This window comes from Cervus canadensis, chromosome 9, assembly GCF_019320065.1.
Source record: "Cervus canadensis isolate Bull #8, Minnesota chromosome 9, ASM1932006v1, whole genome shotgun sequence".
In the NCBI taxonomy this organism is placed as follows: Eukaryota; Metazoa; Chordata; class Mammalia; order Artiodactyla; family Cervidae; genus Cervus; species Cervus canadensis.
In genome coordinates this window covers 52924620-52950153 of record NC_057394.1, presented here as the reverse complement: position 1 = coordinate 52950153, position 25534 = coordinate 52924620, and positions in this window count along the sequence as shown.

The window sequence follows — 25534 nt, the reverse complement described above, 5'->3', positions numbered from 1 at the left end:
ATCTTACTGGGGTTTCTCTTACCTTGGACGAGGGGTATCTTCTCACTGCCGCCCCTCCTGAGTACTCCTCTCGGCCCTCCTGCAACCGCGCAGCCGCCGCTCCTTGGTCACTGCAGATGGTGACTGCAGACATGAAATTAAAAGACGCTTTACTCCTTGGAAGGAAAGTTATGGCCAATCTGCTGCTGCTGCTGCTGCTAAGTAGCTTCAGCCGTGTCCGACTCTGTGCGATCCTGTAGATGGCAGCCCACCAGGCTCCCCCGTCCCTGGGATTCTCCAGGCAAGAACACTGGAGTGGGTTGCCATTTCCTTCTCCAATGCGTGAAAGTGAAAAGCGAAAGTGAAGTCGCTCAGTCATGTCCGACTCTTAGCCACCCCATGGACTGCAGCCTACCAGGCTCCTCCATCCATGGGATTTTCCAGGCAAGAGTACTGGAGTGGGGTGCCATTGCTTTCTCCAATGACCAACCTAGATAGCATATTAAAAAGCAGAGACATTACTTTTCCAACAATGGTCCATCTAGTCAAGGCTATGGTTTTTCCAGTGGTCATGTATGGATGTGAGAGTTGAACTATGAAGAAAGCTGAGAGCATTAAAAATTGATGCTTTTGAACTGTGGTGTTGGAGAAGACTCTTGAGAGTCCCCTGGACTGCAAGGAGATCCAACCAGTCCATCCTAAAGGAGATCAGTCCTGGGTATTCATTGGAAGGACTGATGCCGAAGCTGAAAAACTCCAATACTTTGGCCACAAGATGAGAAGAGCTGACTCATTGGAAAAGACCCTGATGCTGGGAGGGATTGGGGGCAGAAAGAGAAGGGGACGACAGAGGTGAAATGGTTGGATGGCATCACAGACTCCATTGACATGAGTTTGTGTAGACTCCGGGAGTTGGTGATGGACAGGGAGGCCTGGTGTGCTGCGGTTCATGAGGTCGCAAAGAGTCCGACACGACTGAGCGACTGAACTGAACTGAAAATGTAGATATTTGCTCAAGTTAAATGCAGGTTTTTTTTTTTTTAATTCTCTGATCCTAATTTTTCTCTGATACTAATTTTTCAAGTGTCCTCATGCTTGTTTTAAAATTAGGGGGAAAAAAAAAAAAGCACGTATCTGTACTACCTCTGAATAGAGCTGGCGCATCCTCTTCAGAAATGTTTCCCTCATCAGCTCACGCAAGATGGTCTCTCCCTAACTCAACTACCTCCCTTTTAATTGACAATATGGGCCAGTTTCATTTCAGATACTCATCAGGGAATGTTATGTATATGAATATCCACCGAGGAAAAGCATTTTTGGATAACCGTCTGATAGACATTCATCTGGCTGTTTTGAAATCTAATCCTGGATAAACCTAGGCTAAGCAAAAGCTCTACGTGCTCTGGCTTGTATTACAGAAATCAGAAAAAAAAAAAAACCTTGGTTTTACCGATTTACTTTTTGACAGAATAAACCAGAACATCTGTGAGCACAACAATGATACTATATATATGTTTTTTGAAATATTTACCAATTTTTGAGAATATTAGTGAATCTATAAAATTGCCTTATTTTACTTTCGAAGCAAAAATGATTTCTACAATTTTTAAACTGTATACAATGCAAAAATTGTCAGTGGTTTGATTTAGGTGAAATTTTAAAAATTATATAAGTAGAATGGGTTTCACACATATTTAGGGCTTGTACAAATCTACACTGGCTTAGCTATGTCTGTGTCCATGACAATGATACATACATTTTGTGAGGAATTTACTTTTAATATGACTTTTTAAGATTTTTCATAATCATTTTCAAAACTTCATGTTATAATTACTAAATTTGAAATGAATTACTCCAATTTGCAAATGATTCTTCTCTCTAGGACACATTATTTTTAATAGATTAAACTCTCTCTGAAAGTGTTGAGATACCTGGTAATATCAAATCAAATTCTTCAAAATGGGATGTTCTCAATTCTTTTTATTTTTAATATTTAAATGTGTAAATATTTCAGACCAAATATTTTTCAAGAGAATAACGCTTTGCTTCTATTTAGAATATCTTTCTAAGTATGGCATAAGAAAATGCACATAGAATAATTGTCTTAGCTTATAATAGCTTTGTTTCCCTAAGTTTAAATAATACAAAAACCATAGACTTCAATTTCATTACATTTTAGCAATGAATATAAGTGTATCCAATTAAAAATAAGCTCCATGAAAAGATTTCTTCTACAAGTCAAGATACTGCAGATGACACTCTAAAATTCAGTTAACTTTTATACTCCAATTGCAGCAGCAAAATTTAAAGGTGTTTTCCTCCATTATTTTATAGGAATAAATTTCAGTGTCCTTCAGATTCAAACATATTTCAATATGTGAAATTCACTAAAGTTTCAAAACTAAAGATTTTAATGTCTCATTTATTGACTATTTTGATTAGATTTTATTTTTAACAAAATGCAACTAAAATATAAAATATTATACATTTTGACAACTGCAATTTTTATTTGACTAGTGGATTAGCACAGTTTTTTTAGATAATTGTATCAAAGGCAATTCAAAGTACATTTATGCTTCAAAACTCTCTTAAATTATTAGGACAGTTTTATACCCCTCTGCTTCATTCTACCTAAATTGGTATTTGTATTTTTATCTCAAAAATGCATTTATTTTCACTGATAAACTTTAAAAATTTTAAAAAGCAATTATATTAATTCAGATGTTTCACCTTTTAAGCAGAAGAAACATCAGAAAGTTGATCCCTTGAATTGGAAGAGAGAAAAATGAATCATTACCGGAATTAATCTATTTTGCTCTTTGAAGCTTCTGATGACACATATAAAACTGTCCATCATCTAATTGTCCATGAAAGTTTTCATGTTCTAATGTAGCTAACACATGAACAGCTATCAGTTCACTTTTTCCTATGTTCAGAAGAAAATTTGGGACAAAAAAAAAAAATGAGTGAGTTTGTAAGTTCAGGTTCTGGGTAGACTTTGTTTGTAAAAAAAAAAATACTTTTATTAAAAAATAAGTGGAAATAACGGGTGGAGAGGGAGGTGGGAGGGGGGATCGGGATTGGGAATACATGTAAATCCATGGCTGATTCATATCAATGTATGACAAAACCCACTGGAAAAAAAAAATAATAATAAAAAAAAAAAAGTGGAAATAATATAGAAGAATCATCATTTGATCCAAATGTAAGGTTATCCTTCAGAATATGCTAATACATCATTTACAGTTCATGTATTAAACCATCATCAGTGAGCAGTCTTTAAAACAATGACAAACTAAAAAAAAAATTAAAAAATAAATAAAATAATGACAAACTGTTGAAGCAGATGTTGACTCTGATGCAGTAGATTTGTGTTTTCTGGTTTTCATGTGATCAGGGACACACAAATATTTTGTGCCAGTTATACATTCATTTTCAAATTTCTTTTGTGAATGAGACAAATAGGGTGGAAATTATGCTTTTAATATACATGCTTTATTTCTGTGATCTAGTTTTTGCCTAAAGGATATACTGCAAATTTAAAAAAAATAAATGTTAGATGAATTATTTTCCTTTTAAAATTCACTCTAGAAAAATCACTCATACTATTATCTATATTCTCTATGGCAAGACTACTCAGCCTTTATTCCCTACACGTTTCCCATACATATTTTAATGTTAAAATCTATCCTATTAAATGGAGACCTAAAAGGTTCTTGTACCTGGCAGGCCACTCCATGGGCCCAGGAGCGGCAAGCTGTTGCACCACGTGGCCACTAGGGGCAGCATATTGGCAAAATTGAAAGGAAGAAACTTCTACCCTTCAGTGTGGAGGGACGCTTAATAAACAGCACCCCACAAGCTTTTTTTGATAGGAGAGTGTTAATTATGTTATATCTGATAAGGGTTGGAAAAGGAAATGTTGATAATAACCAACTGTCTTTCAGATTTTATCAGAGAGTGCTTTTAATTGCACAAATGTGTCCCACCGTACTAACAGAAAGTATGGCAAAAAGTGTAAATACAAATCGGGGATCAAACAAATCATCAAACATATGCTTGGTTTAATGCAATTATTAATAAAATTATATTACCAAGAAACAAAACAAAACTCTGGGACAATTCAAAACAAGACAGGATGTGATGCCAGAACAATAGGCCTAAGCTGGACCCATCTTGTGCAAACTGGACTGTGATCACCCCCGTCATACCCAGATCCTAAAATCTATGCTAACTCTGCTCAGTGGTTATGATCATTTTTTGATAAGATCTTTTCCTTAAAAAAGAATCAGATTTCTCCCAATTTAATCTACGTATTATGTCCAAATCTGATGGCTTTTCTTATGTATTTTGCCTTGAAAATTTGACAGCACTTATATTAAATAAAAGTCCATAAATCTTCATACATCTAATGTTTCAATTGATCCAGGTCATTAACATAATGAAAAGGAAAATTTCACAGGATATTTTTCAGATTTCACATCAGTGTTTGGCAGATTGGCATGCATTTATGTTGAAGTCTTGGCTAATTATTCAGACATTTTCCATAAGTTTCCTTTAGTCTTATTAATAATATACTATATAAGCTGCATTTCTATTGATAAGAGAATAAATTTTATGTTTTAACAGAACTTATCAAAAGGTTAAATTTTAATTTGAGTCAAATACAGCAGTACGTTAGATACTTGAGGATCCTTCTAGAATGCAATTCCTTTCTGAGATTAGAGACAGTAAGAAAAAATATATGTTAACCCATGAACAAAACAGGTCTGCATATTGTTTCTAGCAGCTAGCTGCTATTATGTTAAGCTTCATGTCATGCTGGTGCAGACTAATGGGAATACTTTATTCAGTTTCTCAAATTTCATCAATATGGTGGATATTTGTTTATATCCTCAGCATTTATGTCCCTGTTCTGAAAATGTCTATGATTCCACTCTCAGTAAATGTGGTCTGGGGCAAGGATAAAGCCCCAGAAAATATACTGTTCTGTTTTATCATGATAGGTTAGATAGATGATAGACAGATGATAGCTATAGATTAGACAGATAGGCTTCCTTCAATCAGTTTGCAATGGATTTTTTGTCACTTGCAAAATTTTAATAATAGGATGACTATATGTTATAGAATAATGAATATTTACCAGAATGTCCTTATGGAATGTGACTCTGCCTTTGGGAGAAGCGCTTAATTACAATGTAAAAAATAATAAACTTTAATTTAAACTTGTGATGCTTTAGCTCAAATTAAGCACACTTGATTTGCATTTTGTCTTCATGCACGTTAATTCATTCCATTAGGTAAATAGAAATAGACAAAGTATTTTCATAATATACATTCAAATGTTGGTATTCAAACACTTAAAGAATGTTTATGAGTAGTTCAGCATTGCCTTATAAACTAAGAGCTGACTACCAAAAAAGCAATTTGATCTATGTTATGAATGAACATTAAGACGTTAAGGTGGAAAAATAGCCTGCTATTTTTTTGTTGATTTGTTTTTAATTGTACATGTCAGAGACAAATTAGTTCTCCCCCACACCCACACTTCCCATCTTGGTAAATACTTGAGAATTTGATAGTCATATTTTTCTGAATGAACAGACAACATTATAAAATTGCAACTGGATCCGTGTGCATGCAAAAAGCAGCTGAGCAGCTGCAGGTCAAGTAGAGTTTGTACAGAAAAATATTTTACAACCTGAGGTACAGCACATCCAGCATTTCTGTTATGAAATTGCCTTGATTTCTCAGACCCCCCCAGGGACTATTAAATAAGATTTTCCTACCTTGACATAAGCAGAATAAACCATCTGGTTGAGATGATGGACTGTGACTGAAGAAGCAGCTACAGCCTTTGCTTCTACCATAGACCTAGCAGAACTAAGAGGTTATAAATGTATAAATATTTTGTAAACATAATTTGGTTTATAAGATGCATTGATTGAACTGATTAAAAGATCTAGGAGGCATCTTATGCAGAGCTCAGGTTAGGGAGAGGTCCAGCAACATTGACTGTGGAAGGGAGACATCAGAAATGAAAAAAGGAAGGAACCCTGTGGGATCAGAGAGAGTAGTTCCAAAGAAAGAACTGCCTGTGTGGAAAGGTTTGGTGGTGTTAACGTCCTCCTCCTGCCATCAGCGCGCCTTCTCCCTGTCTGCTGACACAGCCATTGTCTGCCTCATAATGCAAGCTCTGGAGCTTGGCAAAGGGCCACATAGACATAGACACGATATACACCTTTTGATAAAAAGAAGAGAAGTGGAAGAAAATGGGAACAAAGAAGACTATATAAATAAAAAGAAAAAATCATTTATTAGTGAGATCAAGGGAATGATAAATATACTATTTTTTTTCCATTTTATAAACTAATGTTCAAATGATCGTGAAGTGTTACATTCTTTATTTTGTATAAACAACTGACATCTTCAGAAATAGTGTATCATCTGCCTAAGAACTATCTGGACTCAAAATAAATAAGGAGATTATTAGCCCTGCCAGAAATTGTGTCCTGTGTTTACCTTGAGAGTATTGGGTTAGCTTTATGTATGGGAATATGTCTTTAATTGCTTCCTCAGTTTTGATAATTCAATATTAATTTGGGCTCCTTTAATAAGCTTACCATTTAATATTTAGCTGCCAAGATAGTTGATCTGTACTCTAGACTTCTGTCAGGACAAATAATACTAAATTCATTGCAGCCCCCAAATCCAAAGTTCATTTTAGAGAAAATATTATTTAGGCAGGATTGCCTGAAGATTATATGATCTACCTAGTTCTCTAGATACCATAATACCTACGTCTTTATTCAGCTTATCAGATAGCTGTATATCTAAATCTGTTACATTGGTGCTCCATAAGACTAGTTTGATTAAATTGTGATTTGGTGTAATTTTTTTTAACCCTATATTGAGTACATATAAGAAATAGTCCTGTGCAATTTAAAGCTGGGTTTAATAGAAGATATGACTGAGATGTTTGTTCCATTGGTTTACAGTGTCCTCTTCAGAAGGAACTTGGGAAAATATGTTTGCTTTTATCTTACAGACATTATGAATCATCCACTTATCCTATTTTCTCTTTTTTTTTTTTATTTTTATTTATTTATTTTTTTTGACATGAAGGAACTTATTTATTTATTTTTACTAGTTGGAGGCTAATTACTTCACAACATTTCAGTGGGTTTTGTCATACATTGATATGAATCAGCCATAGATTTACACGTATTCCCCATCCCGATCTCCCCTCCCATCCCCATCTCCACCCGATTCCTCTGGGTCTTCCCAGTGCACCAAAGTTCATTTTAGAGAAAATATTATTTAGGCAGGATTGCCTGAAGATTATAATGATCTCACCTAGTTCTCTCAAATGAATACCATAATATTCCTATGACTTTATTGCTGAGCTTAGGTTGCTTCCATGTCCTGGATAGCATTGGGGTATCAGATCTAAATTCTGTCATATACATTTCCAGGTGCTCCATAAGACTAGTTTGATTAAATTGTGATTTGGTGTAATTTTTTTTTAACCCTATATTGAGTACATATAAGAAATAGTCCTGTGCAATTTAAAGCTGGGTTTAATAGAAGATATGACTGAGATGTTTGTTCCATTGGTTTACGGTGTCCTACAATTCAGAACTGGACCACTGAAACTAGGGAAAGATCTAAATGTGTCCTTGCTCTTTATCTATGACCCACCTCCCAGAATATTGGAAATAAAAGCAAAACTAAACAAATGGGACCTAATGAAACTTAAAAGCTTTTGCACTACAAAGGAAACTATAAGTAAGGTGAAAAGACAGCCCTCAGATTGGGAGAAAATAATAGCTATTTTCTCTTCTAATTTTCTAGAGGTTAGAGGTTAGAGTCAAATCCCCAAACTTTTTCTGTTCTATCCTCATTTCTAGGACTATTTATACCTCTCTCCAGGTAACCTCTTTGCAACAAGTTTTACTTTGTTATTTTGCTGGATATTTGGTGCTTTATGAGCCTTCTTAATTTTCTCTGGAGTAATAAATGACAAATATAAATAACATTAATATAAATTCATTTAGCACCAAATATAGTTACATTCTAAATTTTAAAACAAACATTTAAAACTGAACTTCAAATACATATATTTAAGGTATCACTGTGTGTATGTGTGTGTGTGTACATGTGCTTTGGGAGAGAATGTAGTATAGAGAAAAAAGTTAAATTGGGAATATAATACCCAAATATTACTGAAGGCTTTGCAATGGATCATTAACAATATTATGCTTACCATATATTGATTGAGTGATTAGATTTTGTCTGATACTAGGCTAGCTATACTTCAATCATTTCACAGTTCAGAAAACTGAACCTAAAAAATAAACTTGACTGGGGTTATACAAAGATTATGTGTTACAGCTGAAACCTAGGCCCAGGTCTTTCTGACTCCAAATATAGTATCTATTTAAAAAGCTCACGTTAAAAAAATAAATAAATAAATGAAAATTTAAAAAAGCTCACGTTAAGCCTTTCAACATACCGTGCAAGTTATGTGTTCTTTAATTAAAGCAGAAGCTGAAGAATAGCAGCTCATACCTTAGAGACACAGGTCAGCTTTTCTTTTTCCCTATGGAAATCTCACCAGCATAAAATTGTTGCCAAATGACTGAGTGAATCTTAAATGCATCAATAGTAATATATTTATAGAAAGAGATTATTCTATTATACTCTGAAATGGTTGTACCACATCTTACATTCATTTGGAGAAAGATAATTTAATAAGGAATTTGATACACCAAAGTGCCCACAGAAAATGGTAAACAAGTATTTCACATGAAATACATTGCAAGAATAGTCTCTATAAAAAATAGTACATCATTTATTATCACAACTGTGTTGTTTAATAAGTATTCACAACATTTAGTGGCAGACATTTTGGCCCTTAATCTGTGGATCAGCTGAATGGTTCTATTGTTCTGAAGTGCTTGTTGAGGTGGACCTATGTGTCTGTGTTCAGTGGCAGGTTGACTCAGTAACTATGTTTACCTTGGCTGGCATTCATCACATATCTTGTTCCTCTACTAGATCACTGGGTTGACAAGACTGTTCTATACTTGTAATCTTCCAAGAGGCGAGAGAAACTTACTATGGTAAAGGCACACAGACGAGACCAAATGAAAGGAGGCAAGTTTACTCAAGACCTAAGCTTAGACCTTGCACAATGTCATTTCTGCTACATTCTCTTGACTAATGCAAACCACAAGTACAGCTTAAATACAAAGAGCAGGATAGGAGGTACAACTTCTTGATGAGAAGTACAGTAAAGTCACATAGTAATGGATGTATATAAATGGAGACGTGGGGACTGGACCATTTTGCAAATGTTCTACCACAAGTACTAAATGACATGAGAGGGTAGTTCTTCTAATATTTGTTATTTCTATGTATTTCTCATAACTATGAAACCTCTAATTTGATTAAAAAAAAAAACCCTGTAATTTGGTATTTTTCACTTCTACATTATTGGTGCTTCCCTTTTTAAAATGTCTAGTCCCTTAGCATTCATGTGCTTCTCTAACTGAACCTCATGTTCAGCACAGCCAACTCTGATGTCTCCAGAAAATTAGTCATTTTCTTTGAAACTCAAATGTTCTCCCAGTACCAATATTAAATACTAGGCAATTTTCAACATTAGGTCTCCTGCTCCCACTCAAACAATACTTCCCAGAGTAAAATCTTGAATTTGATTAAATGGATACAGGGTCATAATATATCAACAGCTGTATCCCTGTTTGATGCTATTCAGTCACTAAGTCATAGCCAACTCTTTGCAACCCCATGGACTAGCATGCCAGGCTTCTCTGTCCTCTACTGTCTTCTAGAGTTTGCTCAAACATATGTCCATTGAGTCAGTGATGCTATCTAACCATCTCAGCCACTGCCACCCCCTTCTCCTTTAATCATCTCCTGATAACACCATCACTTATTCCTAAAGCAACTCTTCCAAGACTTTTCTATAATTAAAAATGCACCATATACTGTATGTTCAAACATAGACCAAACGTTATAATGTATAGTGAAGATTAGTATCATGAACATGAACCCCATGGTCTCAGTTTACAGCTGCCCCAAATCCTCTGATCTATTTAAAATGTTTCCCCTCCCCATTATTTCTCTCTATATATATTTTCCTTTGCCTCTGTCACTGATTTCAAATAATCATTTACATTCTATGGATGTAACCTTAAGACTGACACATTTTTAAATTCCCTACTATGCACCTTCCTTTTCCCCTCTAAACTGAGAACTGAACCTTCAGTAGAAATGTTCTGTAAGTCTCTGATGAGTTAGGAAGAACAATTACTCATTCTCTGCATTTTTCATCCTTGACCTTTTCTGCAACTATCAATTTTTCTACTACTCTGTGAAACCTACATCTTCTTTCCTTGTGTAATTTTGTTATCTCAATTTTTGTTTAACTATACCTCCTATGTTTCTGTTCATTCTTTTTTACTAGTTCTTCTTCTTTGCTTCTCACTAAATAAATAACAATAAATTTAGTCATGTTTGTTGAGCACCTACTCTCTTCCAGACACTGAAGTGCATGTTTAATAGTACATTCATCTCTTCTAACTATATACAAACCCTGTGAAAGAGTTGTGATTAATATTCCCAAATTGAAGATTTAAAAAAAAAAATTACCCTTGAAACTCAGAAAACTAAGATCATGGCATCTGGTCCCATCACTTCATGGGAAATAGATGGGGGAACAGTGGAAACAGTGTCAGACTTTTGTGGGAGGGGCTCCAAAATCACTGCAGATGGTAATTGCAGCCATGAAATTAAAAGACACTTCCTGCTTAGAAGGAAAGTTATAACCAACATAGATAGCATATTAAAAAGCAGAGACATTACTTGTCAACAAAGGTCCATCTAGTCAAGGCTATGGTTTTTCCAATAGTCACGTGTGGATGTGAGAGTTAGACTGTGAAGAAAGCTGAGAGCAGAAAAATTGATGCTTTTGAACTGCGGTGTTGGAGAAGACTCTTGAGAGTCCCTTGGACTGCAAGGAGATCCAACCAGTCCATCCTAAAGGAGATCAGTCCTGGGTGTTCATTGGAAGGAGTGATGCTGAAGCTGAAACTCCAATATCTTGGCCACCTCATGAGAAGAGTTGACTCCTGATGCTGGGAGGGATTAAAGGCAGGAGGAGAAGGGGACAACAGAGGACGAGATGACTGGATGGCATCACCAACTCGATGGACATGAGTTTGAGTAAACTCCAGGGATTGGTGATGGACAGGGAGGCCTGGCATGTTGTGATTCATGGGGTCTCAAAGAGTCAGACACGATTGAGCAACTGAACTGAACTGAACCCTTGAAAGTCAGGTGAATTAACTTGACTAAGTTTGCACAGGTATTACATGATACAGTTTGGATTTAACTGTCTACATTCAGAGACATTGATCTTAATTACTACTATATTTAGCCAATAAATATTTTTCTCTCAATATTTTCCCCTTTGTTTTGATGTTAATGTCACTATTTCTTTGGTTTTTCTACTGTCCTTTGTATTCAAATGCACATTTCAATCACTCCACTTCTGACCCTTCACCTATTCTTTGGTTTCCTGAGGTTAACTTTATTTACCTGCCACTTACCTGTTCTGCAGTCCTGTATCCACCTGTCCTTCATCATGTATCCCTAATCAAAAATTAAGAATACAAGAGGTGAGCTAAAATGTACCAAATGTCGCCCGCCTTGCCATCACTCTCTTAAATAATGTTGCCACTTATTTATCAATAAGTTTTGTATCAATATGACATGGCAGCAGGTGGCACAGTGGTAAAGAATCTGCCTCTCAATGCAAGAGATGCAGGAGGTACGGGTTTGATTCCTGCTTTGAGAAGATCCCCCGGAGGAGGAAATGACAACCCACTCTGGTAGTCTTGCCTGGAATATCCCATTGACTGAGGAGCCTGGCAGACTACAGTCCATGGAGTTGCAAAGAATTGGACGTGACGGAGTGATTGAGCATGCATGAACACAGAGTAACTCTCTCGGTAATCCAGTGGTTGCGAGTCCTCCTGCCAATGCAGGGGACAGGGGTTCAATCCCGGGTCAGGGAAGATCCCACACGCTGAAATGCAATTAAGCCCACATGCCACAACTGCTGAGCATGTACTCTAGAGCCCGTGTTTCACAACAAGAGACACCACTACAATGAGAAGTCTGTACACCTCAAGGAAGAGGAGCCCCTGCTCACCACAATTAGAGAAAGTCTGCACACAGCAGCAAAGACTCAGTTCAGTCAAGAAAAAGAAAAAAAGACACAGTGAGAAACATTTTCCACACAATATCTTATTTAATCTCCTAAAAGTTTTGAAAATAGAATACTCTAATAGCACTGGGCTTACATTAGCATTGCAAAAGTAAATAAAAAGTAAAAATATGTTTTATTGATATTGTATTTTATTGTATCGATGAATACAATATTCATCTTTGCTTGATTTGCTTCACTAGTGTAAATTTCCTAATTTGGCCCTGAAGCATTTGAATTTGCAACCCTGAATTAGCAGGTAAGAATTCTCATTTGATCTCTTTTTCCGCTGCATTTCTTCAGTCTTAATTCATCTCTTTCAAGCATCCTTGTCTTTTGATGTTTTAGTGCAACTTGAAAAAAACTAACAAAAATAAGAATGTATTGATTTGTTTCTAAAAATTCAATAGTAGGGTAGGGTCACACTTTTGTTTTCATACTTTGGCTCTGGTTCTTTGCGATTGTCAAGTCTCTGCCTTTCTTGTGTTTCAGCTTCAGTACCACACTGGCTTCACAAACAGCCACAAGCATCAATCAACCACAAGAGCATTCTTCATCATTCACATCCAGGGAGAAGGAGGATACTCCCTCCCCTTACAATCAAACTGTATCCTGAATTATACCTGAGTGGAACCGCCCTAATGCCCTTGGGGATGTCATTTACTGATTGACTTGGGTCTGGGTTCCTGAAACAATTACCATAGAAAGAGAGTTAAATTTACTCTGACTCCTAGACAAATCAGGCCCACCCATGAAAATAGGAGCAGACAATTTAAAACCTCTTAATCTTTGCACAATGCATGAGAGTTTAATGCATGATGGAATATATGATGCTATTTTCTTTACCTTCCTGTATAAGAGACACTTCAGCTTTTATATATATTTGAAACCTGAGATTACCTAGCACAGAGTCTTAAATATAGTAAGTGTTCATCATATATTTGTGCGCAAACATTGAACAGCTTGATAGTCTGTGAAGCAAGAAATGTAAAACTAATGGATTTAATGAGCACTACCAAAGTAAGCACAATGTAGGGTATAGACTCTTTCTCTGTATGTGTGTGTGTGTGTGTATATATATAATAGTTTACAAACTAATCCTAAATTTATTCTTTTTAAAAAGTACACAGATCTCTATAGCATATAGAGGTATATATTTGAATTGCTAAAGGAGGTTACATTTTCCCTAGGCATTCAAAAATTTGTAAATAAAAGTCAGAGTTTTGTCTAAGTTATTTTTTTCCTGAGGGACCATCTGTAATTCTCTTAATAAAATATTAAAATTTCTTATACTATTAAATAAAATTGATATTATTTAAATAGCAGATTTAAAATTTTTCATATGTGGTATTTTTATATGTGTGAGACATAGTGCAAAATGTATTTTCCAACTATAATATTTATTTTTTTTTGATAACAGAGTGTCGGCAATAAAGAGTTACTAAATTGAGTTGAATAATTCTTCTTAGCAGTCGACTCTTTCTGAATTTTGACATTCAAACTAAAACTTTGAATGTCATCTCCATTGCCCATATCAGAAATTTGTGAAGAAATATATAGAAGCAAAAATAGTATTAGCTGGAGATGATGCATTCATTTTATACATCACAGTACAATAAAGTCTTTTTATAAATATTTTCTAAAGGATTAGATATTTGAGCACAACGTATGAGAAAATAATTTCTCAGAATATACATGGATATTTCATTCTAAAGGATTATGCTTTGTATAATTCTTCAGCTAAAAGGGATATTTAAGCTTCACCATCCAACGACACCCTTGACAAAGCATGCAGTGATATGAAACTCCCCCTTTCAAAGTGGCAGTCTGTGTAATTTAACGTCAGGCTCAAACATCATGTAGCTCTTCCTTGAATTTCTGAAGTGGTGTGTGTCGCAAGCACCTCACAACGTACTTGCAAGCACGCTAACCAGGTTGTGTTACTGGTATTTCTTTGGTAATGGCAGATCTCAAAAGAGCTGAAGTTGAGTTTTCTCTGTGCTCTGAGTTTTACAAACACTGCCTAATCATTTGCTAAGGAAACTTCCAAAGTTCTATTCCCAAATGCAAAATGTAAACCCCTAAAATTAGCTCAGCTTATAGAAAAAGTTGACAGAACAGGAATCCCTTTTAGTTAGGCCTTCTTACCAGCTGAACAAAGAGAAATTTTGCAGAAAGCAGTTGGAGAAAAACGTTCCAGATAGAGAATTATCATTCAAATAAGATAAGACAAATATCATATGCTATCACTAATATGTGGAATCTAAAAAGATGGTACAAATGAACCTATTTACAAAACAGAAATAGAGTCACAGATGTAAAAAGAATGTGCTTTTTAGGTGAGTTCATAGTCTTCTGGGAAACTTCAAAACTTTTTTTAGGATTGAGGGGGTGTTTGGTATGTGTTGAAACTATTTTTATAATAGCACCAGGATATTTGCTGTTTTCGCTGTTCAGGTATTTGCACTGATGGTGTAAAACCAACGAGAGGTGAAACTGCCGGCACCTTTGCACGAACCAAGGCAATGACACCAAACTGCACTAGCATCATATTCACAGTAAAACAATGAAGCAAAGAAGTCATTCATATTACTAAATCTCAACTTCAACCTGTGACTAATTAATATTCCACTGATAAAATGAGGGTTATCTCTAGAGCATTTCTGCCTCATACTCAGGTCCTCTGATTATCTGAAGATAAAGCAAAGCACCCATGAGAATGTTTAAAATGAGAGCTGAACTAGCCAGTTTGTATTTATTATTTTTTAAATAAAACACTGACTGTACTTACTTGAACAACAGATGAAAAAACTATGTGGTTATCCCTAGTTAGGATATCAACAAATATTTTCTCAAAATTGAATGATGTAAACCTGTCATTTTAATGGACAGATTCTATTTCAATGATGAAATTTGAGATTTCAAGCACAAATTAGAATTTTGGAAACCTTATATGAACCATGCTATAAGATTTTGTTCTTTTAAAATAAGCTTATAAATTAACATTTAATATGATTCTATTTATGTGAAATGTCCTGATATGCAAACCTATAGAGATAGAAAGATTAGTGGTTGCCAGTGGTTGGGGGGAGAGGGAATGGCGAGGGATGCTAATGAGTTCAGAGTTTCTTTAGGAAGTGATGAAAATGTTCTGGAATTAGACACTGTTGCTGGTTGCACAATCTTGTGAAGATATTAAATATAATTGAACTATAATCTTTAAAAGAGTGAATTTTATAGTATGTCAGTTATATCTCATTAAAATATTAGCATTTAAAATTTTCCCAGTTTGATTTTCTAATGCAGTAAATATTGATATAATCCCTATGACTAAAGGCCTTTGGGATCATTAATAATCTGAGAGAATGAAGTTAACCTGAGGCTGAAAAGTATGAGAACAACTGGTGTAGCCTCATCAGAGATCAGGAATTTAAACAATGAACTTCCCAGGTGGCACTAGTGGTAAAGAACCTGCCTTCCTGGAGGAGACATAAGAGACTGGTGCCCCATCCCTGGGTTGGGAAGATCCCCTACAGGAAGGCAAGGCAACCCTCTCCAGTATTCTTGCCTAGAGAATCCCATGGACACAGGAGCCTGGCAAGCTATGGCCCACTGGGTCACAAAGAGTTGGGCACTACTGAAGCCACTTAACATGCATGCACCCAATAATAGTAATTTTGAGGAACTAATGGAATTATCTGAAGATTGACAATTATCTCTATCTCTCACTCAAGATGGAACAATTTGTTTTACATTCACATTTGTATTGGCAATCTGCCGTATTATCTTTGCAACTGATGGCCAACAGTCATTGCATTCTTGAAATCTGATTGCAGAAGGAATCAGGCTGATTGGTATATTCATTACAATTGCTCCTAAGGTTAAATCCTTTCACACAAGGCTACCTCACATATCATTCTTGTAACAGGTATCCATTTATGGATTGGTGATCATATGGTACAAAGAGCAACTAGGTGCCCTTTCCTTATACAGTGGCTCTACATGCACCAAATTAAACTAGTGGGAGAAATCAGCTGGGGCATGTACATAACAGACACAGCCTTTCCCCCCAGGCACAATGGTGAGGCAGATTTGAGGAGTTTTATCTAGTTCCATAAACCTGGAGAGCAGAGACAAGCTCAAAGTGATGTTAATGTGAGACAGATCAAGAGAGATTTTTCTCTGCCCTCCAGTCTAAAAGGTTTGTAATTTATTCTTTAGAGACTGAACTGTCACTTATCAAACTTTCAGTTCGGTTCAGTCGCTCAGTCATGTCAGACTCCTTGTGACCCCGTGAACTGCAGCACGCCAGGCTTCCCTGTCCATCACCAACTCCCAGAGCTTGCTCAAGCTCACGTCTATCAAGTCGGTGATGTCACCCAACCATCTCATTCTCCATCGTTCCCTCTCCTCCTAATTTCAGTCTTTCCCAGCATCAGGGTCTTTTCCAAAGGGTCAGTTCTTTGCATCAGGTGATCCAAAATATTGAAGTTTCAGTTTCAGCATCAGTCCTTCCAATGAATATTCAGGACAGATCTCCTTTAGGATGGACTGGTTGGATCTCCTTGCAGTCCAAGGGACTCTCAAGAGTCTTTTCCAACACCACAGTCCAAAAGCATCAATTCTGAGGCGGCACTCAGCTGTGTTTACATAGTCCAACTCTCACATCCATACACGACTACTGGAAATTTAACCAATGCATTTTGTAAGAATGTTTCCTAGTAAAAATCTAGTGATTATAATGAATACTTCTTACTTTCTCATTTGTTTTTGTAGCCTCTAATAAGTAACTGTCCATATTAAACTTGTCATTGATGAATAAATGCATTAATTGGAGATGAATTTGAGATTAAACATAAAAAAAAGTTTTAGCAAGTGTGATTAAGTTAAAGGGCTTTATTTTTATTTTTTATGTTATATATATATATTTTGAATTTATACATTTTATTTCCTTGAAAATTACCCTTAACTAACATTCTTTACCTTTCTGCCAGAAAAATGCAAAAAACTTGAAAAATATAATCCCAGTAACTCTCCTCTGTCTTATTATTTTCATACCACCAAATTAGGTACTGTTGTATTTATGATTTTATATGCAAGGCAGAAAAAGAGACACAGATGTACAGAACAGCCTTTGGGACTCTATGGGGGAAGTCGAGGGTGGGATGATCTGAGAGAACAGCATCGAAACATGTATATTATCAAGTGTGAAACAGATCGCCAGTCCAGGTTGGATGCATGAGACGAGTGCTTGGGGCTGGTGCACTGGGATGACCCAGAGGGATGGGATGGGGAGGGAGGTGGGAAGGGGGTTTGGGATGGGGAGCATATGTAAATCCATGGCTGATTCATGTCAATGTATGGTTAAAGGACTCTAGATGGGGCCATTTTTGTAGATTATCCAAGTGGGTCCCATCAGAGCACCCTTCCTGGCTGTGATCAGAGGAAGGATGTGACAGTGAAGAGAGATACAAGGATGCTGACCTTGAGGACAGAGGAAGCGGGAGGAGGCCGGATGTGTGAGTGGCCTCTGGAACCCAGAGAAGGCAAGGAAATGCATTCCCTTCTGAAGCTTCCAGAAAAGAGTGCAGCCCTGACAATAATTTGATTTTCTCCGAAACCATTGTTAGATTTCTAGCCTACAGAAATGTAAGGTAATAAATTTATGTTGCTTTTATAAGACACAAAGTTTGTGTCTTACCAAGTTTGTGGTAGTTTGTTATGGCAACAGTAGAAAACTAGTACTAACACTCATGTAAATGGAGAGGTGGATGCAGGACTTGGGAAATAGGACCTGGGGGATAGAGTCGGAACAAAACCATACGTGAGAATTGCTTCATCATCATTACAGAATTATAGTAGTGTGGGAGAATGATATTTCTACATTGTGTTCTAGAGTTTAGTTTAATTGCAAATAGATTTTGCAAAGAGTAATGATTTCAGATATATTTCTTTCTTCAATAATCTGCACTCTGTTTTCACAACTAAATCAGTGTAACTACAATCAGCAGGTTAATGACAAGCGTAATTTATATGCTGAAATGAAGAAATGGTTTACTCAACAAGTATTCTAACAAGCAATTTCTTTTGACAAACATGCATATTCTCAAGATTACAAGTCAATAGTCCTCAGAGTTATTAAAACTGAACTTTCAGAATTACTGTAATTTTTCTTGTATCAAAGACAAAATACAGAGTTATATTTAGCTTTCACTTTTTGGTAGCAATTATGTAAATATTTGTTAATATTTTTCTTTAATGTCTTATAATATGAAGCAGTGTTAACCCAAGGGTTAACACTGTTTCAAATTTCTTAAAGCTAAATTTCCATATGAAATTTCTTTCATAGTCTGGTTTTGTTTAACTTGTGTCCTTTGGTTTCAGCAGTAATTTATTTTATTATAATTATATATATATATATATAAAATATTACTTTAGTTATCTTTAATAAATATTTAAGCAAAGTGAGAAATTGTTATTGCTTATTGATCTACAGCAGCATTTAAAAAGGTATAAGCACATGCTACATTATAATCTATTTATGTTTGATGCATAATTAATAAAAATTCGGATCTCTTCCTCTGCATCTGAACTTTCTGGTAAGATAGGACAGAAGAGAATGGGTGATGAATAGTCCATGCTCCCGAGGAGGAGTCATTTGGAGGCACCATGAATGTTAAAGGCCACATGTCTGCACTGTCCCAAGATTCTTAATATAGTTGATGGCTACAGGAAGCATTAAATTTGGGCCTTGTCATACACTCAATGGAATTTATAAAAAATAGATTATGAGATTTTAAATAATCATAAAAATGGTGGTTGTGACTTAAGGAGGTAATAAGGCAGTTTATTACCCGTTGCCACCTTCTCAAGATATAAGTCCTCTAAGCTGCTAAAATGAAAGCCAAAATTACATAATGAGCTGAAATCCAGAATTGTATTATGAGCTAATAGCATAATAACCAACAGCAGAATTATTTAAAAAATAACTTGAGAACTATAGTTTATCACGTCTCCTATCTAAGAAAAAGAGAAGCTGAGGACCTGGCTCTTCTGAGACATTTTCCAGGACCCTTCTTTGTAGGCTACATGGTAGGTTGCTCGGTGACTCCGCAAAGATGTCCGTTGCTGATCCCTTCAACCTGCATCTCCTTATGTGGCAAACAGAACTTTGTAGATCTGACTGAGTAATTTTGAGAGGAGGAGATTATTCAGGGTGGTGAAGAATCCACCTGCCAGTGTAGGAAATGCGAGAGATATGGGTTTGATCCCTGGGTCAGAAATATCCCCTGAGAAGGCAATGGCAATCCACTCCAGTATATTCTTGCTTAGAAAATCCCATGGACAGAGGAGCCTTGTGGGCTACAGTCTGTGGGGTAGCAAAGGTAACACGACTGAGTGACCAAACAACAGCAAAAAAAAAAAAAAAAAGACCCAGTGTAAACACAGGAGTTCTTATAAGAGAGATTCACAAAAAGTCATAAATGTGAAGAGAGACATTAGAGGGAGGTTGAGAGAACAATGTCAGAAAAGGGTCCAACTAGTGCAGGTGACTCTAGAAGCCAAAAAAGGTGGGCAATGATTTTTCCCACCAGAAACACTGAAAGGAACCAGCCCTGTCAAAGCACCGACTTTGATCCAGCAAGACTGAGGTTGAAGCGAGACTTCTGACCTTCAAACTGTGAGAAAATAAACTTGCTTTGCTTAAGTCTGTAAGTTTGTAGTAATTTATTACAACAGCAGTTGGAAACAAATACAATTACTTAAATGGGACTAATGACAGCTAAGTGACAGAGCCACAAAGATTAGGAGATTCTCTCAAGGGCAATCTCAAACTCATTTAATGCTTTATCAGTCTCCAAGAATGGTGGTGTTGGAGAAGATTACTGACAGTCCCTTGGACAACAAGAAGATCCAACCAGTCCATCCTAAAGGAAATCAGTCCTAAATATCCATTGGAAGGACTGATGCTAAAGCTGAAACTCCAATACTTTGGCCACCTGATGCGAAGAACTGTTTCATTTGAAAAGACCCTGATGCTGGGAAAGATTGAATGTGGAAGGAGAAGGGAATGACAGAGGATAAGATGGCTGGATTGCATCACCGACTCAATGGACGTGAGTTTGAGTAAACTCCAGGAATTGGTTTGGACAGCGAGGCCTGGTGTGCTGCAGTCCATGGGGTAGCAGAGAGTCAGACACGACTGAGTGACAGAACTGAACTGAATAATAAAATTAAGTTTTCAAATCTCTATTGTATTCTTCTTCCTTCTGTAAACACTCTTCCTTCTGATGGACGTCCAAAATGAAAACTGGCATCCAAATTTCCATCTTAAACTCTAAGAGAAATTTGCCCTGAAATTGAATGAAAAAAAAAAATGCGAAGAAGCTTCAGTAAAATTAAAATGATTCTTATAAGCTATGCTTTAAAATTATATTTTATTACTATAATAATATTGCCTGTAAACTTGAGTCTCTATTGTAAAGCATGCTTAAATGAAAATATTATAAATAATTTAAGAATTAAAGGATTTTTTAAAATTGTATGTTTTGCTCTCATAGCATTTTCAACTGACATAATATCAGAAAACACTTAAGAACTTTGATAAAGCCTGATAGTGCACAGAACAAAGACATACTAGAAAAGCTTTTATAAGGATCATAAGCAATCTGCATTTTATTTTTTAATATTAATATATGTTCACGGCATAAAGAATTCCAACAGCTCAAAAGTCCTAAAAAGAAAAATCAGAGATGTCCCTGGTGGTTCAATGGCTAAGACTGCCTGCTCCCAGAGCAGAGCTCTGGGTTCAATCCCTGGTCAGGGAGCTAGATCCCACATGCTGCCGCAAAAGAGCCTGCATGCCACAACAGACCCAGTTCAGCCAAATACATAAAGGAAAAAAACCAGTTTCATCCTTAACATCCAGCTCCCATCTTCTTTCCTCCTCAAAGACAGACACTGCAATGGGCTCCTAGATATAATTTTAGAGACATGCAGTGTTCAAAGGTAGAGAATGTATGCATGACTGCAGACCCGTCATTTTAACATCTGTTGTACACTAGTACTCTCAGCTGCCTGTGTCTTTGTTTGCTGCGAATAATACTCTTTGCAGATCATTCTATTACCTATTTTATTGGTTTATTTGTTCTTTTCAATAAAAACATCATATTTTCAATTTATAACATATCATTACTTGGTCATTCGGTCCTTTCTGTGTGTGTGTAAAATACCATTAATTGCAGAGAAAAACTAGAAAGAGATTTAGATAACATGTAAAAGTTATTTACCACCAAAACTAGCTACCCTAGAGAGTATAGCCTACTAAAGAAAGGGTGAAAAGGACAGAATGCAATATTTGCTCAATATTTATTGTAGGTTCCAATTGCAGTTTTGAGTCATTTCTCCTCTTTCACCTTTGCCGTAAATTACTTAGTATGGGATTAAGCAGCAACTGTTGGATGATTAATATGTTATTTCTCATATTAATATTGAACACTGATGTCTAGAACTCAGTTCCAATTGATTGTATCTTTCTTCATCTAAAATTATTCATCTTTTGCAAAATGTGACTTCAATAAATAAGTCATAAAATGGATCCTACTGTCTCTTTATTTCCATTATTTCTTCTAGCTGGTATCTAAATAAATGTGTTTTTTTGTTGTTGTTGTGTTATTCTGTGATGACAATGCTAAGAAAATCTAGAAAATCTAATTTTTTCTAGATTTTTTCTAGACTAGAAAATCTAATCCAAAGATTATCAGATAATAAATTCTTTTGTGTTAGATGACATGTATTTCCATTCCAGACTAGCTTCCACATATTGAATCAGCTATGATAAAATTCAAACTATGAAACTTATTTTGAATGTCATTCTATTTTACATTATGAAAAACACAGCTATGATATTTTCAAATTCTGATCAAAAGTTTAGTGATTCAGAAGAATCAGAAATATTCAGATTCAAAATTAGAGTTTTGTAATTAGCAGCTAAGTAAGCTTTGACAATTCATTTTCAGTCTTAGTTTTCTAATTGCTATTTCACAAAATATGATAAATGGAAATATAGTTAATATGATATATGGAAACATTTTTGCTATTCAATTCAAAATAAACTAATTGACAACTTTATATCAGTCATATGCAAACACATGTTGCTGGCTATTACTGCTAATCATGTATGCCAAGCAAAAATGTAAGTATATCATTAGGCTTATTTGTAATTAAAAATTATTGAGTTGCTTTCTTTGTGTAATCTCTGAATCTCCAAATCTTAGCTTACTGAAGAGAAATTTAAATCAGGTAATCTCTGAAATTCCTTCATTAGTTATATCATTAATAGCAGTTTTTTTAGGTAATAATATACAGGTGCCTATATTAATTGTAGTAATAGCTGAATTTTAAAGTGACTTTCCTTTGCCATGAATAGAGTAAGGATAGTGCATAGAGTTTATAGTTTATAAACATCACAATTTCTGATTGGCTAATTGCCACCAAGAAAAATAGTAAAATTTTATTCAAAATTGTTGTAAACTAATTTGGAGGGTCAACATACTATCTTTAAGACCTGGAACAATTATATCAAACTAGTAGCAGTAGGAAGAGCCAGCATGGGAAGAAGGAAGAAAGGAAAGAAGGAGGAAAGGGGGAAGGAAAACTTTGGATGTATTGTTGAATGTCAAAACAGATAGCAGACACACAGTTTCCATGCAGGTAGTGCAGAGAACAATCTTAAATAATAAAATTGCTCTCCAAAAATAAGTCAAGGAGACCTCAGAATGTACACTGAGAAATTACCTCACAAAATGGGCAATGATCCAGTCAAACATAATTCAGTCTGAGAGAAGAAAGGAGGTTAAAAAACTCGATTAGCCACAAGATGGAGAAAAGTAATAACATACTTTTTCATTTTGAGAAGCAGACTATAAAAGGTTATTTATTATTTAAATTGTGTAGATTCTAAGTTTGGTTGATCTATCTATACAGTGATATCTGTATATTGATTGGCCTGGATCTTGTCATAATTGGCAGAAATTGCAAATGTTCATTAGCTAGATATAAAAATTACTATTTTCTTATTGTTTTCCCAATCACCACTTTCCAAACACAGTTTCTCAAATTTTTGTTGGAATTTCTCTACTTGTTTCACATATCTGTTCTCTGAGGCATGAATCATAGGCTTCTTTATCTCCTTTGGACAAAACTAATGCATATGCATATAGTTTCAGTTAGCCAATCTATCATTTACACCTATATAAATATGGATTTAATTCTAATCAGTTCAGTTCAGTTGCTCAGTCATTTTTTGAAGTCAGACTTTTTGTAACCCCATGGACTGCAGCACGCCAGGCCTCCCTGTCCATCACCAACTCCCGAGCCTACCCAAACTCATGCCCATTGAGTCAATGATGCCATCCAGCCATCTCATCCTCTGTCGTCCCTTCTCCTCCTGCCCCCAATCCCTCCCAGCATCAGGGTCTTTTCCAATGAGTCAGCTCTTCACATCAGGTGGCCAAAGTATTGGAACTTCAGTTTCAGCATCAGTCCTTCCAATGAATGTTCATTGGAACATTTCCTATATGTATATATTTCCTAATATGTGTATAAATATGAGTATTGATAGAATCTTTGATTATTTTTAAATTATTTGGTAAAAATGAATATAGCAGTCCAAAAGCTAATTTTAATGGCAAATAGAAGTCAGACATATATAAAAGCTTATTTAAAATCATGTTTCATGGACTCTAATAAAAAAAGAATCAGCAGAAACACTTTTTTGTCTCTTTTGGTCATGTAACTGTATCCTGAACTAAATTATTTATTAAAATCCTATAAGATTTTAAAAACAAATATTGAAAGAATCTAGAGAGAAAATCTTACAAATAACTAGGAAGGAAGCTATATCATATCTATGGTAAATGAAAATTATAGGACTCAGAATCACGCAAGTATCATCTATAATAAATTTTTGAGTTTATGACTTTTGTTTATCCACAGGGCTAAGGATAATAATAATTATCTCCATTTTCACTTATTTTAAGATGTATTTTCTTGCCATTCTTTCCTGATTGACTATGAATACACCTAGCATATTCATGTTGATAAATATAACTGATGTATTTTTTCTCATGTCACTGTTTTCTTTTCACTATTTTTCTCTGTGTACATTGTGGATGCCAAAGAATCACATCTACTCAACTTCTATTATGTAACAACCATCACAGATTTTTCAATGAGATCTAAATATATAGCAGCACTAAATTTAAGAGGAAGAGAAGCTTAGAGCAATATAAACATCAATAATGATTTATTATGTTGTATACAGTATGGTAATAAATATAATAATAAATGTCATCTATGTGGAAGTCTTAATAATACACAACAAAAGTGCATGTAGGAAGTGTTCAATAAATACTGCTGAAAGACTGAATGAAGCATAATATTTTTAATAACAGCTAATTAAACAGACTGACTTTGTATGGAATAATACAGACTTTCACATATCCCATATAAATATGAATGTATTAAAATACTTATTTACCATGTGCTGTGCTATGAATTTTAGGGTAAAATTGGGGTGTTAATTTTAAAACATCATGGAATTTAGTGTATGATAGACAAAATAGCTGGTTTTATTATTGATAATTGGAGCATTTAAGAAAGAGGAGAATCTGAAGTGTGCTGGTTAAAGAACCACATAAGTCTCCTTTATCAGGTTAAGATTTCACCATTGTATGACCTTAGCCAATATCTATATCTGTATTTTTTCAACTAGCTCATCCTAGACATTGTGAAAGTCACACACATACACATGTATCCCATACATACACACATGGTAAATGTAATAAAGAAGAATTGAAGCAAACAGTTTTGATCTGTTTTATTTTGCAAGGGCTACTTTAGTAAACATTATAAGTTTGTTAAGAATGTGTGTGAATGCTAAGTCACACCTGTTGCCCTCCAGGCTCCTCTGTCATGGGTTACTCCGGGCAAGAATACTGGAGTGGGTTCATGACCCTCTCCAGGGGAATCTTCCTGACCCAGGGATTGAACCCCTGTCTCTTCTGTCTCCTCTATTAGCAAGTGGGTTCATTACCATTAATGTCACCTGGGAAGTTCCTTATTAAGAATATAAAAAGCTTTTTTTTTTCCCCCCTCTATATTACTATTTTATTTATTTATTTACTTATTTTATTAGTTGGAGGCTAATTACTTTACAATATTGTAGTGATTTTTGCCATACATTGACATGAATCAGCC